The sequence below is a fragment of the Streptopelia decaocto genome, assembly GCF_964273445.1.
Source record: "Streptopelia decaocto genome assembly, chromosome: 2".
In the NCBI taxonomy this organism is placed as follows: domain Eukaryota; kingdom Metazoa; phylum Chordata; class Aves; order Columbiformes; family Columbidae; genus Streptopelia; species Streptopelia decaocto.
The window spans coordinates 78,553,383-78,570,882 of record NC_138655.1 but is presented as its reverse complement, the minus strand read 5'-3'; positions in this window follow the sequence as shown (position 1 = coordinate 78,570,882).

Here is a 17,500-nt window from a genome sequence, read left to right as displayed (position 1 = left end):
TGAACAAAAAGACTTTAACCAACTGGAGATTTTAAGACATTTTTGTTTATGTTTTGAATTTTGAGCCTCATTCAGACCTGATTTTTCCCTTCTTCCAACAACAAAAGCCATTGAGCTCAGACTGTTGAAACGTGTTTTACATTACATGTAAAATCTGTTGAAAAGAACGATGAGCTTGCAAAGTCAAGCTCCTAAATCTGAAGTGTTAGAAAACACAGGAATGAAGACTGTGTGCAACTCCAGAACCACCGTAATGAATTCCCCTGCCTCGTCCATGATACACCTTCCACAACAAACAAGGCTGGGGCCTACAGCCAACACTGCAAAACCACTTTGTTCCCAGAAGCAGTTTGCAATTATGTAAATTATGGTTTTATAATGCATAAGCACAATGGAGACATAGTGAGGCTATAGAGACAAAATTAATTCTGGCATTTCATAGCTTGTGTCTAAACTTGCAATTTTAATGTAGGGGGTTTTTGTTTGATTTAAAACATGGAGCTGACTGCTGTATGCTCCAAGAACTAAGCAAAGAATGAACTTAAGAAGAAGTGCTGGCTCTTTGCATTGACATCTATAGTGCACACTTGCAAGGCTGGAAGCCTAAGCTCTGCTAAACAGACTGCTGTTGGTTGGGCTGAGAGAAGCACTGATGGCAATAGAAGATTGTCTAAGCACCATCATTATGCCTACGTTGTCCATTTTCTCAGGACCCTGGCTGTAGCACACTGTGCAGCTGCTGTGGCCAAGTTTCCTTTCTGTGAGAAGCAGAGCAGGGTAAGATTTGCGGATGGGTTGTGTGTAGTGGACACTCCTTGAACAGGGATGTGGGCAGGCTCTGAAAACCCTTGTCTAGAAGCAGCCTGCAGGACTCAATATTGGGGAAAGATAAGCCTTTTTTTTTTTCAGTGGCATGTATCTTCTCCCAAGAAGCAGCAAGTGAATGAGATCATGAGATGCCATGCAGATGATGATACATTAAACTGAACTTCTGATTATTACATATCTATTACATACCTATAAGCTCTGTTCCTTCTGCTTTGACCTTCTCCTGCCTCAGGCTGAAGTTCATGCAAAACATCCTACAAAAATTCACAGGCAGTGGCTCTTGAATTGTTCTCCCCCCACGGGCTTCCTCCCATTTCTTTCTCCCTTTCATACAGAGAGGCAGTGCAATTTAGCAACATGAAGGAGAGTTCCACCAAGTTTCTATTAGAAAGTTTTGCTATATTTCAGAGCTTTCTGAGACACCACACTGGAGTTGTCCAGCCTGCAGCCAAAATGCCTCATTTTCCCTTGGTGGCATCGCTGCCTGCACAGCCAGCCTGAACTTCCTTCAGATCCTGGTTTGACTTCCCCCAGTTTTCAGTGACAAATTCATGGATGGCTTTGCATGATGCTTACTGAGGAGAAAAAGAAAAGTCTTTCTGATGACCCCAGACCTCCTCACAGGCCCATCAGGATCGTATCTTGCCCAGTCACTGGGTCACCCTACTCACAGATGGAGCTCAACTAGGTTTCCTCTGAGGCAGCCCACTGACAGGAAGCTATGTGTCTTCTCCCAAAGGTAAAGCCAACAAATGAATGTCTCTGTTGCTAGTAATGCTAATGCCACCCTGTCACCACATCCTGCACTCTTTTAAACAAGAAACAGAACTTAGTGTGTAAACGACAGTGTGGTAGTTCGAGAAAAATGGGTGCTTGAAGAAGCAGGCATAAGAAGCTCTTTCACCACTGTAAGCTGGACTACTGTGCTGCAGAGCAGCAAAAGCACATGTCTGTGCAGCATATGCCAGTGGCAATGCTTCACGGTGCTCTTGCCTTATGCAGACTTCTGAAAAGTGTCTAACTGCTAGGAGACTCTCTTTCATGGCATGAATGAGAGAGTTTTCAAAGGGTCAGCATTAGTGAATACTGCACATTAGGAAAAATTTCTCTATTGAAAAGGTTGTCAAGCACTGGAAGAGGCTGTCCACAGAAATTATTGAGTCACCATCCCTGGAGGTATTTAGAAGACCTGTAGATGTGACACTTAGGGACATGGTTTATTGGTGGATTTGACAATGTCCTGCACCTGGGTTGGGGCAACCCCCAGTATCAGTACAGGCTGGGGGGTGAAGGGATTAAGAACAGTCCTGCTGAGGAGGACTTGGGGATAAAAGATTGGACACTAGCCAGTAGTGTGCACTTGCAGCCCAGAGGCCAATCATGTCTTGGGCTGCATCAAAAGGAGTGTGGGCAGCAGGTCGAGGGAGGTGATTCGGCCCCTCTGCTCTGCTCTGGTGAGACCCCACCTGGAGTCCTGTGTCCAGCTCTGGACCCTCAGTACAGTACATGGACCTGTTGAAGAGGGGCCAGAGGAGGCCACAAAAATGATCAGAGGTCTGGAACAGCTCTGCTGTGAGGACAGGCTGAGAGAGTTGGCGTTGTTCAGCCTGGAGAAGAGAAGCTCTAGGGAGACCTTATTGCAGCCTTTCAGTACTTAAAATGGGTCTATATGAAAGATGTGGACAGAATTTTAGAAGGGCATGCTATGACAGGACAAGGGCTAATAGTTTTAAACTAAAGGAGATGAGATTCAGGCTAGACATGAGGAAGAAAATTTTTACAGTGAGGGGGGTAAAATATTGGCCCAGGTTGCCCAGAGAGGTGGTAGATGCCTCATCCCTGGAGACATTCCAGGCCAGGCTGGATGGGGCTCTGAGCAACCTGATCTAGTTGAAGATGTCCCTGTTCATTGCGGGGGGATTGGACTAGATGAGCTTTAAAGGTACCTTCCAACCCCAAACTATTCTATGACTTTATGATTCTATGACAGGTTTGCAGTTTGACCTGATGTTCTTTCCAACCTAAATTATTCTATGATTTACCCATTGAAACAAAGCTAAGGCATGAACATCAGGCTTGATCCCAGAGGACACTGATGGCAGCTGTCCCGATGCAAAGGAAGGGTTCAAGCATCAGCCCATGAAAAGCACATATCTTTCCTCTTGCACAGTAGGACAGTCTTGTTTGTGTGCTCTGCTAGGAGGTTTTTCATGTAAAAAAAGATAAAGTTTTCTCCCCTTATGGAAAATGTTCCAGCAGAGTGGCTCTAGCAAGCAGTGCATCAGGTTCAGTGAAAGGCCCCATGCCTTCTTCAGCTTTCACCCCCCCACAGACAGCCTGCCTTGTCCTGTATGTCCATGACTAATTTGGAAACTTGCCATATGGACACTGTCCTTATGTAAAGCCAGCTCAATTAGCAGGCACTTGCTATTTCCAGAAATTTTATGAGCCATCATCTAACAGGCTAATTTCTGGCTTAATTAAATCAGTCAATTGCTTCTGGGAAACAAAGTGTCATTGCTTCATTTCTAACATTCAGATCTATTATTCTAAATATTTTTGCTCATACACATTAAATCACTTGCACATGTCCTTCATAGTTAGGAGAAATATTATAGGGATCTTATTACAAAGTGAGTCAACAGCCAAAGCATTACTTTTTCAATTTGATTTTCATTGATATTTCTGTTTTGTGAGACTCTGCCCTTCACCACACAACTGATGGCTCCGGGAGGAGTCTGCCCATTTCATTACCACAGAACTTGGCTCAAAGAGATACCTGATGACAGTGCAAAGAGTGCGACAGACAAGGGTAGATCCTTTCTTCAGGATCCGAGGGAAAGAAATGGAGAGCCTTCATATCAGCTGTCAGATTAAAGGAGCTGGGATCAAGCACCTAACCAATCCCTTTTTCCCTTGGGCAAGAGATCAAACAGATCAAGCAGATGGTGCTAGCACTCAGTACAGAAGTGAATGACACTTCAGATTCCATTTGGTAATATTGTGTGTCATTAAGGCCCTGGATATTTTCTCTGTAGATGTTTTTTCCACTCCACTGTCTTCTCTTTATACATCAAAATCTGATATACCTCTTAAAGGAATATAAAGAAATAATAGCTTAAATTAAAGCTACCTATTTACAAAACTGGTATCTTCCGCCCACCATAGAAACTGCCATGAGCAGTTTAAAAGCCTTTAGGGAATTTCTTCTGGCAGATTTTGCTCTGTCAGTACTCAATTTTTACCATCCTAAGTTCTATGTCAGGAGTCACTGCTCTGTAGCCAACATGGATTAAAACATAAGTGCCACTCCTCAGACACACCTGGTCAAGGTGCCAGGGATTCACCAAAACCATCGATAAATGCAGGTTTCTGTTAGCTCACTGGAATGAAGGGCATTTGGGCAAAACCTCCCTTCCTCTTCACACCAGTAATGGATGGCATTAGAAATAGGTGAGGGACAGTGAGATATTAAACTCCCACCGCCCTTTGTTGGAAGAACATGAGCCAGAATCTTAATGTAAAGAAGCTCCTAAGAAAAACAGAGAAATTCAGCTTTCTCCTTCAGGTCATAATACTGCAGGATACTTAATATATATATCACAAGGACAAATCCTAAAATGCAAGGTTATGATGCCTTCGAAGTAGAAATTCTCACCAGAACCAGTGAATCCTCCATGTATTAGCAGGTAAATAAGGTCAACTCCAAAAGCAAGCACTTGGGAGTGAGCCATTGGCTGGCCAAGACCTGGAGATATTCCTCACCCTGGCAGCCTTGCCAGCTCAGTCTGTTGCTCCATGAAGCTGGAAGAAGCTGCTACAAGGTCTCTTGCAGGGCTACCACATCTTTGGGATCACCTCCTTGTGGAGGACATGGATTTTTCTTACATCCCTTCCAGTCTCAAACTGTCTCTGACAACAAAGGTGCTTAGAAAAAACCACTCCTAGTATCTTTATTACTAGCCTTATTGATGAACACCTATGTGGGAGATTTGAGGGATTTTCTTGAAGTTAATGTGTGGATGGGTTTCTATTAGATGGAGATTTGTTACTGAACTAGCCAGGCCCAAAGAAATTTCAAGGCCACCTTGGAAAGCTGAAAACAGGACCCGCTGTGGGAGTGAGGCAGTTCTGCAATAACAGGGCCTCAACAAGATGTAAATCAACAGACCTATCAGCAGTGAAACTCCAGTGCGTGGACAGCTCGTGAACATGGACAATATCCAATCAGCTAATGCATGCTTGGAGCGTGGACGCATGATCAGAAAATAACTGCATATATGAGGAGGCTTGTTTGTGTAATAAATGGCTTCGCCTGAATTCATATTGGATTGTGTGGAGTCCATGAGTTTTCGCCCTCACGCACCTAGACAGTTGGAGCCACAACTCTTGGTGTTTTCAGAGGACACCTCCCAGGAAAGCCTGCTTATGAAGATATGCTGCTCATACCGATTGCAGAGTATCTGTCCTTTCATGCTCAATAGAAACACTTGCCCTGCCCAAGCATAATGTTATTAATTTCTCCGTGCTCTTCACAATTCCTGCTCATTCCTTCCTGCTTCTTTTCCACCAAGTCTTAACTCCCAGATTAAGCACAGTGGGTTAATGTAGTCATTATTATAACTCCTTGATTGTGTAACCTGCTAATTCTAAAATTTCTCAGATGTTACATTAGGCTGCAATCACTAGTAGATTTGCTACGGAGGATATATCAGCAGTCTTTTAAGTCACTTTTTTCTAATATCATTGCTAAAATTGCTATGACTGGCTTCAAATCCTGTCCCACATAAAATGAGACACACAGTTTATGTACCCCATGAGGGATCAGGATGCTCAGAGTCGATAATGATCCATATGCTGCCTCTCTGAAGGACTCAAAAACCCACCTCAGGGCCAATGTACTCTACAGCCAATGACAACTCTGACCATTAGAGAGGTCCTGGACACTGTCCTGGACAGCAAGGTGACCACAGAGGATGTGGTTTACACAGCTCTTTTCAAGAATAGCTTAGTTGGTTCAAGTTTCTTGCCTAGTAAACAGGAGAAGTCAGGTTCAAATTCTGGAGGTACCCCTCACCTGAGCTTTAGCCTCAGTACCTCACAGTATACAAACATTTTTGAAACACAGGAGCTACCATATCCAGAGAAACAATTTACCAGGCTGAAAGAGCTCATCTGAGATTTCCCTAAATGTGGCAAACTGGACAGCATAGCTGGTGGTAGTGGGAAAAAATGTGTTCACACTCATCTCCAAATAAGAAAATGAACCAAATAATCTGTTGTATGACATCTTGGCTTTATTTGTCTGAACTAAAATGTAGAGAGATGTTTATGTTACCTATTGCTTGAGCCAGTCGCCTACCTTAGGTATATTCACACTCTCAGTGCTACTGTTGAAAGGATTGTATGTATCCTCTGAAATGTACTTCAGTTTAAAGTCAGCAAGGGAAGATTCACAGCCTGCAGGGGTACCCTGAGATACATCCCAGGCTTTGCCTGACTCCAAGCACAGATCACCCACAAAAACCCTTCCTTGCCTGCAGCTGCTTACGCAGTTTAATACCACAGCTCACAATATTAGAGATCAATGTAATCCAACCATTCCAAATCTTTCCCATACTGGAAAACAAAGTTAGAAATTAAAAATCTCTCCCAAAGTTTCCAGACATTCCTGCACCCATGCGTACCAAGCTGTATTGAAAGGGGGTTAATGGAACCATGCACATGAGTTGTGAAGTCACTATGTGATAAAGATGAGGGAAAACCAACCTCCCATTCTCTTATTTACATGGTGTGTTTTTCCTCTTCTTCCTTTATGACAGCTTTTTCCAGCCAGGCTCTCCTTGCAGTAGAAGCTCTAAAAGGGATCAGCCACATCTGGTTTTATCCCAAGTTGATCAATGGTTGACAATCCATTCATGCCACATTTTACTTCATATCCTATGATTCCTGTTCAAAATTAGCATCAGTCTTCAATGCAAAGACAGCCTTATGTCTGTACTCATGACATTTTCTGCATGGTGTACATTTGTTTTGGGACAGTGATTTTTCAACTTTTCATTGTATGGATCTTTCAATATGGCTAGACTGTCATCTCCTGCTCCTTAGAAGCAGATAAAGCAACTGCTTAATCAAACGTAAACAGTTCACACTGGTGGCTTTTGGCATGGATGCTTTCCCTCTTACTATAGCAAAACCTGGCAACAAACACACACGTTGTGTGGCACAAGCCTGGATGCTAGGCCATGGCCCGACCTTCATCTTTCAAGGTCTCAGTAGTATATACAGTTCTCCCTGTGATGGCTTCACACTTCATTATTTGCCCAGCGGGGCATACTGAGGCTGATGGCCAAAATCCAACTGGGCAGGACAAGTGTGTAGTGCACGCTGACCTTACTCAAATGCCAGTGAACATGCTGGATCATCCAACACCATCACCTTGATGCCATATTTTTTTTCTGAAAGTTTTCTATGATCAACAAGGCTAAATAGCATCCAGAGTTGCATTTTCTAAAATGGAGGCTTCTGTGACTGTTGACTTTTTACTGCCCCTTTCATTGACAGGGATCAAGTTAAAAACTCTGAGGAACTTAAGGCATTTCTAAATCCATTTCTTGGCATTTATGAACTATAGCGACCAGGTTCAGAATGGTTCATTATGATGAATAAATCAATGAATAATTCAGAACTACTCATGGAAGTCACTATCAGCAATTTTCCTTTACATCACATCTACTAAACAGTGAAGAGAGCTACAATGGCTGGCTTTATCAGGATGTTATAGCTGTTACAAGGGTTTAAAAGATAAGAATAGCAGCACATGCAATTGCAAGTAGAAGTTACATTATACATGGTGATATCAAGCCAATGTTCTCATGAAAGCATTCATTTAGTGAGCTTAATGAGGGCAATTTGTCAACAATTTCACACACCATTTGCCTAGAATTCTCCAATGCAGTGTTTCACTGCACACTCCTCCCCCCCAAATAAACTGCACGTTGTATACAATTTTGCCTACCATTAATCATCTTTTCAGCACTGCGAGTTCAATGCTGCCTTCCCAGTAGGAGACCAAAGGAGCAACCTAGCCAAAAGAGGAGAAGTCATGGGAAAAGAAGAATATAAATGTTCGGTTAAACAAAAAAAAAGCAAAAAAGGCAAGAGCAAAACCTCCAAGCCCTAGCAGGACCATCCCCTTCTGTCCACAGTAACTGCTTCCAACAGCAGCTTCTGGAGCTCTACTTTTTCCATGAGTTGAGCATAAAACTACAGAATCCAAATGGGCTTTTCTGCAGCTTAAAAGTTCAAAGCAGAGGCAAAAGCCATTGGCCAGTTTAAAATAAAAAAAAATAAATAAAAAACCCAACAAGCCACCCTGTCCCTCACCATACTGTCCACAGCTTCTGGAATTGTTACATTTTTGTTTTTCAAGTAGGTCCAATTCAAAGATGACTCTTTCTAAAAACCCCACCATGTATTTATTGAAACTGTATCTGCTAAAGGCTTGACTTAATAAATAACTAACTTAAGAAGCTATTACTGTTGATTGTCAGCATTTTTCTGCTAACCAAGATGCCTGAGGGAAAAGCAGATGGAAAGTAATTAATAAGACCAAGAATGAGGTTTGCTGGATGTAAGTGATACTGTTGGTAAATCTGGGACTAATAAATGATTCTCCTCAATGAAGGGAGACAGATGTTTCTTCTATTTTAGCAAGGAGCTAGGAGAGAGCAAGTAAAAATGAAAATAAAAATTAAAAAAAAAAAAAACCAATGCGACTGGTATCACACACTTCCTTCTTTTCTCTGGCACTCATGATAAGTTTGAAGAATTTGAGAAGAAATTCTCCGAAATGAACTTATTAAAATCATTCAATATGCCGACAACTATAAATCACTGCATCCTATGTGGATTTTTGCAGCAGGAATATGAACAAGAGAAAGTTTGCTTCTGAATATCTTAACATTTAAAGAAGCATTGAATTAATTGCCATTTCTGCAGTATGTTGTATCTTCTGCTTAAACAATATGGAAAAGCTAAATTAAGTGAAATGAACAGGGAAATAGGTGGAGTTGTATGTTTACTCTCAACATAAGAAGACTCCCTGTTGAGGGAAGGGCATTTTAGGAAGGCTGTGAGAAGGAGGTGGGGGGAGCTGTATGGAGCATGTCTGAAGGGGCAAGGCATGACTCAAACTATAAAGCATTTCCACTGAGACAAAGTGCTGCTGTCATCTGTATTGGCAGCATTTTCAACCCAGCAGTGCTCTGTTTCACTGACTGTGCTCTCTCCTGCCAAAGGCATCTGGAAGGAGGAGGTTGCTTTCCAAGGTGCAGCAAATCACGATTTTACTCTTTTGGCCTTTGGGAATTATCAACAAGAAAGTCCAACGAAATGTGGCTTTGTGTATATGCAGAAGTATATCTTTATGTATATGACAAACGCAAAAACACTCCTTTTAGATTTTTTCTGTGTCTGTTTGAAGTTATTTGTGTTCCTCTGTATAATTAAACCTTGCCTCAGTTTTCAAGACTTGAAAAAATTTTCCCCAAAGATATGATACTGCATCAGAAGGAATTAAGGTAGGATGTTCTGTCTCAGCTTCTGTTATCCTCCAGGCTTCTGAGACATTTTTGTTTACAGGGAAAAAAGATAAATTCATACCAAAAGATAAGGTATAACTTTTTTTAAAATTAACATTCTAACCATTCTATTATTTTTTTTCTCTTGTTGGCTGCTTCTTGAAAACTGCTAAAAACTTGCCAATGATTGACCAAAAAAAAAAAAAAAAAAAAAAATAGCCCAACTCCTTGATCCCAGGTATGAACTTGTTCAGATTAGTCAAATAATTATCAGAAAATATACAAATGGGTTTTTTTTTTCTATTTCCATCTAGATTTAACCTCTTTTCTGGCTGCAGTAATACCCAGTGAGCTACCATCACCACTCTCAAATTCAATAAAGTAATTGTTCAGAAGCTCCAGATCTGAGCTTTGAAAATGCACCTCTGGCCATCATTTACACTATGAATAAAGTCAAAAAGCCCTATAGTTATCCCATTATTTAAGAATTCTGAAGAAAAACAGCGTTGTAGCTTTGCGTTCTTTCATCCCTGCTCCTGTCTGCAATGACAGTGGTGTCAGGCACCAGTCTCCTGCCTAAATCTAGCGTCTCAGCCCAGTCCACCCCCACACTGCTGTTCCCTAATGCATACTTGTGACAAACTTGGAACAACATCTGACCTTCAAGTCCTCTATCCACTTCCCTGCTGCCTGCCAACAAATTCTGGCTAACACTTAAAGAAGATATCTCACCACTGACCTGGCACCCTGGGTTATCAGCCTACAGTGAGGCCCCTGCCATTTAGTAAAACTGTGCCCTAAATGCCGCAGGACTCCTAACCCCGCGTGCTCACACCCCATGTTTGTCAGAACAGTGCAACTCAGTTTCATTATTGCATCATTATTAATTTGAAGTATGTGTGCTCTTCTGCCTTGAAAAATAAAAGAAAAAGTCTGAATTCAAAGTGATAGAAAAGTGCAAGGGGATATAAAAAAAGTGGGCTTAACAGTCAAGAGGTCCTGTAAGTGCTTCTTTATTTCAGATGGGTTGGTGGAAGTGAAGTAAACTGGCTTCAAGCTATCTCATGAGTGATATGCCCTGAAAGACTACACCTATGCTTACAGACACTTTCCTTCATATTAAGGATGACTGTCCCTGCTTCCATCCTTTCTGAAGATATTACTAAAACTTCAGTAATAGTATATCTTTAGGCAAGATATTTATACAATTATTGTGAAATTTAGAACATCTCACAGAAAAACCAACCTGGCACAGTTAACTAATTACAGTAGGACTGGGTGCTTAAGTAGATAGCATTGCTTTTAGGCTATGTCACAGCAAGGTTTGGGGAAAAAAAATCATCTTATATTATTCAAATGCAGGAAAGGAGAAACTTAGGTCATCTTCCAACAGAAATCTCAAGGCTGGTAAGAATCTCAGAAGGTCACCTGGGAAAGGCAGGGATCACATAAACGGTTCCTGGCTGCCCATGCTTTTCTAATCCAGTTGCGAAGATTTTCAGTGATGAAGACAACTTCTCCAGTACTTCCATATGTTTGCTCTGAGAAACTTTTTCCGAATATCAAACTTGAATCTTCTTCACTGCACCTCACCACATTTTGCCCCACCCACTGTGGACATGAAGTGCTCACATATGTGAGCACAGTTATCATGCCTCCTCTTCAGTCTTCCTGTCTCTGAGGTGAAAAAAAACCATTTCATTATGTTCTTCCTTGAGAGAAATGTTGTTAAGAGTCATCTTGGATTTTCTCTCCTTAGTCTGTAAGCATCTCCAAGTGCAACACCCAGAACTAGGTACAATATCCAAGTTACGACCTTACCAGAACCTGGTCATCCTGCACAGTACCAAGTTCGCACACAGTCACTGCTCCATTTCTCCCTTGGCAGCTTTGCCTTTTATGCAGCAGCCCAATACTGTTGATTTATGTTCAGCTTTTGATCCATCTATAGGCTTTGCATACAGGCACAGGCAGCTGCATTCTCTTGCCTGTTTGAATTGCTGTAGCCTTGGTGGAAGTGATAAATAGGTTGCTGTAGATTTATAGTCAGTTAGCAGATGACTCAAAATTGCACACGCTTCACTTTTATTTCTTCTTTACTTTATCAACAAACTTAAACTCCACAGGGTGTGTTCTACAAACTTTTACAAACTTTTCTTTCCTTCTTCAACTTCAGTAAAAGTGCAGGTCCAGCAGTGGGGGTCCTTTGTACAGGACAATACTTATCCCTACATGTGCTCATACTCAAAAAAACAGTTTGCATTCCCTCAAGAGTGTACAGTTCATATGCAAATACCTCTTTCTTATTTGGAAATACTCATCAGTCTTAGAATTCATGAGGAGTTCAGCTACTCAAGAGCAGATTATGATCTCAGATACACAAGCAAATTGGCAGTATGAAGCAACATGCAGTAGAAGGAGAATTGAGATTGGAAAGAAAACTTGGTCTGTCTCACACTAAATGAGTTTAGATTAGCATGTTTGAAGCTTAAATTCACAAACCCAGCAATTACCACAGCAAAGGCATCGGGATGAAAATATTTCTAGAAAGCTATTGATAACTGTTTGGCAGGTAGGGACAAGCATGGAAGAAATGGTTTTAAGAAGCTCAGAAAACACTCTGAGTCAAAAACTATGTCAGGAAAGGGAGAGGGAGAGAGAAGAGAAAGAGGAAGGGGAAAAAGAAGGAGAAGGAGAAGGAGGAGAAAGAAGGAGGAAGAAGGAGGAAGAAGGAGGGAGAAGGAGGAGAAGGAGGGAGAAGGAGGAGGAGGGAGAAGAGAAGAAGAGAAGAAGAGAAGGAGAAGGAGAAGGAGAAGGAGAAGGAGAAGGAGAAGGAGAAGGAGAAGGAGAAGGAGAAGGAGAAGGAGAAGGAGAAGGAGAAGGAGAAAGACTGAGGGAGCTGGGTCTCTTTAGCTTGGAGAAGAGGAGACTGAGGGGTCACCTCATTAATGTTTACAGATACATAAAGGGTGAGTGTCACGAGGATGGAGCCAGGCTATTCTCGGTGACAACCAATGATAGGACAAGGGGTAATGGGTACAAACTGGAACACAAAAGGTTCCACTTAAGTTTGAGAAGAAACTTTTTCACAGTGAGGGTGGCAGAACACTGGAACAGGCTGCCCAAGGAGGTTGTGGAGTCTCCTACTTTGGAGACATTCAAAACCTGCCTGGACACGTTCCTGTGTAACCTCATCTGGGTGTTCCTGCTCCGGCAGGGAGATTGGACCAGATGATCTCTTGAGGTCCCTTCCAATCCCTAACGTTCTGTGATTCTGTGCGAATGAGAAAATAGTCCAAATAAGGATACCTGAAAAAAAGTTATATTAAAAAAAACATGAGGCCTGTTTTTTAAATTGTTATTTGAATAGTTAGGATAATATTTCTTGCAATATATAAACAGAAAAAAAAGAACTCTCACAATATTCTACATTCTCTGAAAACAGGAAAAGGAAAAAATAAAAATATTCTCCAGCGGGAAGAGCAAAGCTGTAACAATCTTTACCAAACTACAAAATAGCAACTTTAAAATTACAGTGGTTGTTCACTGCCAATTTTAAAGTTATAGCAAAAAGATTTCTAGCATATTTTTGGATTAAACTTTTCCACTATGGTTAATCTATAAAAAACGAGATATTAGTCGGATTCCTTACAAGGAAAACAAAAAAAAAAAAAAAAAAAAAAAGAGTAATACATTAATTGCTAGAAGGCTTTTTTAAAATAGGTAAATCAGAAACTTGCTTAGAGTCAATTTTAAGAAGTAAAAGTCCTTAAGAAGCTCAAATCTATTCGCTTACCAATTTAATTTTTTATTAGTGAGTACTGTAGTAAAAACCACTATCTATAAAATGCACCTTTCAAATAGCCAAATAAAATTAGAATTTATTCTAACTAAAGCTAGTGTCACATTTAGTGACCTCCATTAGCTTGAACATGCATGAGGTTTTGGACCTGCAGGCAAGCACAGCTTAGGTGAGCCCCACAAACGATGACATGCACCACAAAAGCAGTCTGGGTTACTCATTAGGTCATTTGGTGAAGCCAAACTTCCCTCTGCAGTGACGTCCTTAAGAATTATTTTATACGTAGCTGCCAACCCTCTGTTTTCAGTCTTCTCTTACTGTTTGTTTTTTTCAGAGGTGCAGATCATGGAGTAGAGAAGAGGAGGATTAAGGTAGAACCAAAGATGCACTGGTGACTAACCAAGTGAGCAATGCATGTTTGCTTTTACTATTTTAAATAAACTCATTAAAAATACATGCCTCAAAACACGCACACTGATATAAATGATTTACAGGAATCCTCTAATTGCTGGACCACAGAAACCAGTAGTTATTACAAAAAAATGTCCCTGTATTCCTTTCACTGCTATTACTATTCTTACATCAGGGAAGAAAGGCATTCACTATTCTGTTCAAGAAAATTGGCTCTTAATGCTTTTTTTTTTCCTAAGAAAGGTGTTTTGCTGGACATGTTGAAGATTTTGCTTGACTGGAAATTACCTCAGTATTGCCTCTCCTAAGAGTTTACAATTTAAACCACTCTAGACAACTGGCCTAGCAACAGATTGTGCTGGCTCTCAACATCCAGTTCAACACACAGAGCTTCTTTAATTATGATAAACATGTTAATGGACAAAGTCAAGTTGTATGAGTAAGAGTTCTCCAAGCATTAGCTGAAAAAGATCTCACAGTAGAACTATCTCAGCCAGACTTTTATCTTCATCCATCTTTTTGCCACAGAATTAAATGCAACCACATATATCATCAGAAACCTTTCCCTCTATTAAAAATTAGACATCAGACATTGATTCATTGGGCTATACTTGCTCAGTGATGGAAGTGTCAGCAATATGTCTCAGAAAAGGAGCCAAAAGCATGAGGAATAGTTCAACTTATGGGGTGCTGCTGTAAGAAATCTAAGAATTTATGTAAATCAACCCCAGACTTCAATGTGCGGGGAGAGAGGGGAACTTGAACATCACCATGCAAAATGATGTGGTCCTACCGCATACTCGAGCTTGTTTAGTTTACTGTAATACCAATCTGACAATATTAATTTCTTAATGAAAAACTTACATATGGGAAACTACATCACCATCAAAGTGACAAAACCCACATCCTGCTTAAATATCATTCACTTGAATGACATTTCCATGGAAAATCACTGCAAAAAGAACCAGAACTACAACAGAAGCAGACAAGGAAAAAGCACTATGTTTATTAAAACTAAAAGCATGTCTTTCTTCAAAGATGTCAGACCAACATCTTCACTATGATCTCTTCATTAAAAAGAGTATATATATATATATATATATATATATATATACACGTATATATATATACGTGTATATATATATATATATATATATATATATATATAAAGAGGCTTCAACCCTCCCCCTCCTGCAAAAGAATCACACAGAATCATGAAGGTTTTCTGTTGAAAATAGAAACCACATTTCTACTGAATACCTCTGATAAAGAAACAGGTCTTTCTCTGGTAGGAGTGAAAGAGTTAAATGCTAGATATCCTAAATACTCCCACCTTTCCCTGCAGTTGAAGCTGTCTGCACATAATTTGAGAAAGCTGAATTAAAGGAAAAGAATACTGTATACATAACACATTAAAGTATGAGTATGAAAAGAATGTATGTGAAAATCCTGCATATTTTCTGTTTGCCTTTAATTAGAGATGGATTCCTGATCTTGATTATCCTAAGCAGAAAATCAAGACCAGTCCCTGAAACCAAACAGTCTTCCCTTTGTGGGCCTCCTCTTGATTTATGTAGGGCTTTAAACAACACAAAAAAAACCCCAGAGCTGGGGTTACTGTTCTTTCACATTAGTTGCTTTTTTTGAGGCTGCAGATGGGCCTGTATTTTAGGATATTTATTTCTTGTTATGCCTTACAGTACAAGAAAACAGAGAGCTGGAAAAAAGCACTGCTGAAAGTGATACATTTGCAAAAACATATTTTAATAATAATTTTAATTATCTTCTGATTAGTGGTCCACTCATTTTAAGATGCCCCTCATGGCAACCCCTCTTGTTAGTTTGGATACTCCTGTGTCACTTTTAAGCAAATCAAAAGTCCTGTTTGCAGAGTATATTGTGATAACTGGTCTTGGCTTATTCAAAACTTAAAATAGCACCCAGATACCTCAAATGGATCATTTGACCTAATGAGGCTTCAGTCACTTTGCCAGAGGAACCGAGGCAATGGTATTCTGGGAGAAGCTGCATTATCAGCTATGGCACACACAGAGTAATATGCCAATGTCAAACTTCAGAAGTAGGTTACTGTGTGGTTCACAGCTGACAGAGGGAGGGAATAGGAAGAAAGTAAAATGAACAACGGAAAATTACAATGCTAGGAGTAAATGGCGTTAACCTGGTGAATTCAGGGGTTTACCATCACTTATTTTAGCTGTATGGTCACTTCTTGTATGCATAGGGAAATACTTAAGACCTACAGCTCCCCCATAAAACTTTGGGTGATTTAGTGTCCTCTTTCTGCCCCATGGTTACATAAAGACAAAGAGGCTGAAGCCGCTTTCCATTCCTACCCCTCTCTCAGGTAAAGAAGCCATTATCCCTACCCTTAGGAGGAGAGAGAGACTGGCTGATCTCAGATGATCTGCAGTACAAAATTACACTGTCATCCAGCCCAGTGCTGCACAGAAAATGTTGACCCAAGGGCAGAGGGAACAAGATGTCACCAAAGCAGGAAACCCAGATCAAGTCAAGACAGGGCAGGGACCTGCTTCAGTGCCTCACAGGGACTACATTGCCATGAGGGATGCAACAACCCAGCAAATTCCTAAATGAGATGTGCGTGTTGGGTTACAAAAGCCATTACCCAAAATGAGCAAGTCTCAACTCTTTTCCAAAATAAGTTAAAATAGCAGGTCAATATAAGATGAAATGTTTATACCCTGGTCAAATTCACATTAGCTGGATAGAGAAAAATAGAAAACCTGTTTTGCATTTATGTTTTCTCCTAAAGCTACAGACTAACGCACCACTTTATGGCACTGACAATTTCTGAAGTTATCATGAGATCAGCCATTATATCCCATCTTTGTTTTACAACTATTTCATCTGTTTCACATTTCTCGGCTCTTTTACACGGTACTTTTAACAAAAACCTGACCACCATATCTATAATACTTATACCGTACAACCAGCTCAGGGGATATTTACAGCTCATCAACGAGAACATACAAGGAATACAAGTCTTAGCAGACTGATAGAACCTTTGTCATGGCAGATTTCACTCTGCACAGCAAGAGCATGTGCACAGACGTGCTAAAGCAGAGGTCAGTACCAATGCCAGCAGAGCAGACAACTCTAATTGCCTCAGTTGGCCATAGGTCCCATGTTTGCCATTCTGAGGGGTTAGTATGGGCAGTTTCTTCTGGAGCTCCACACACATCTTGAGCCCAGCACTCAAACGTAGTTACAGCACTTGTAAAACTCTTGTGAAGCTGTCCTCTTAATTTCATTTCAAAGACCTGCAGGATGGATTACTTTACTAATAAACAAAAATAATCCTGTACCCAGAAAAACTGTCATCAATATTTTTATTTTAAACTTGCTTGCAGTTGCAATTGCTTTTATTAAAATTTTATTTCTGCAGATCTTTAACACTGAAACACCAGATTCTTCTTCAATTACCTTAAATGAGGTAACTAGTATCATTAATCACATCTAGGTTAACTCAGTAAACTTGTATAGGCAAATAACTGAATGCTTATACTGTCTGTCACTTCCTGACATGCATACTGTTTAGTCACTTTGCAATATGGCTGTGTGAAATAGTTTGTATATTATTAAAATTGGTACATAGGTACTTAGGGATAGAAGAACAATGATTGATGAAAAGAAAGGGAAAATATTTATTTAGAAAGCAGTACTGGGCAAGGGGAAATAAAGTACATTCGAAAAGGGAAGGCACCAGTCATAATCTTTCAAAGTAAAGTTATTATAATCGTTATGAAACTAAGTGTAAAAGCTGTAGACTGTGCCCAACTCCTCTCATGGGCTTACAAATGCGCACTATGTGGCAGAAGGCACAGGAGAGTGAAGA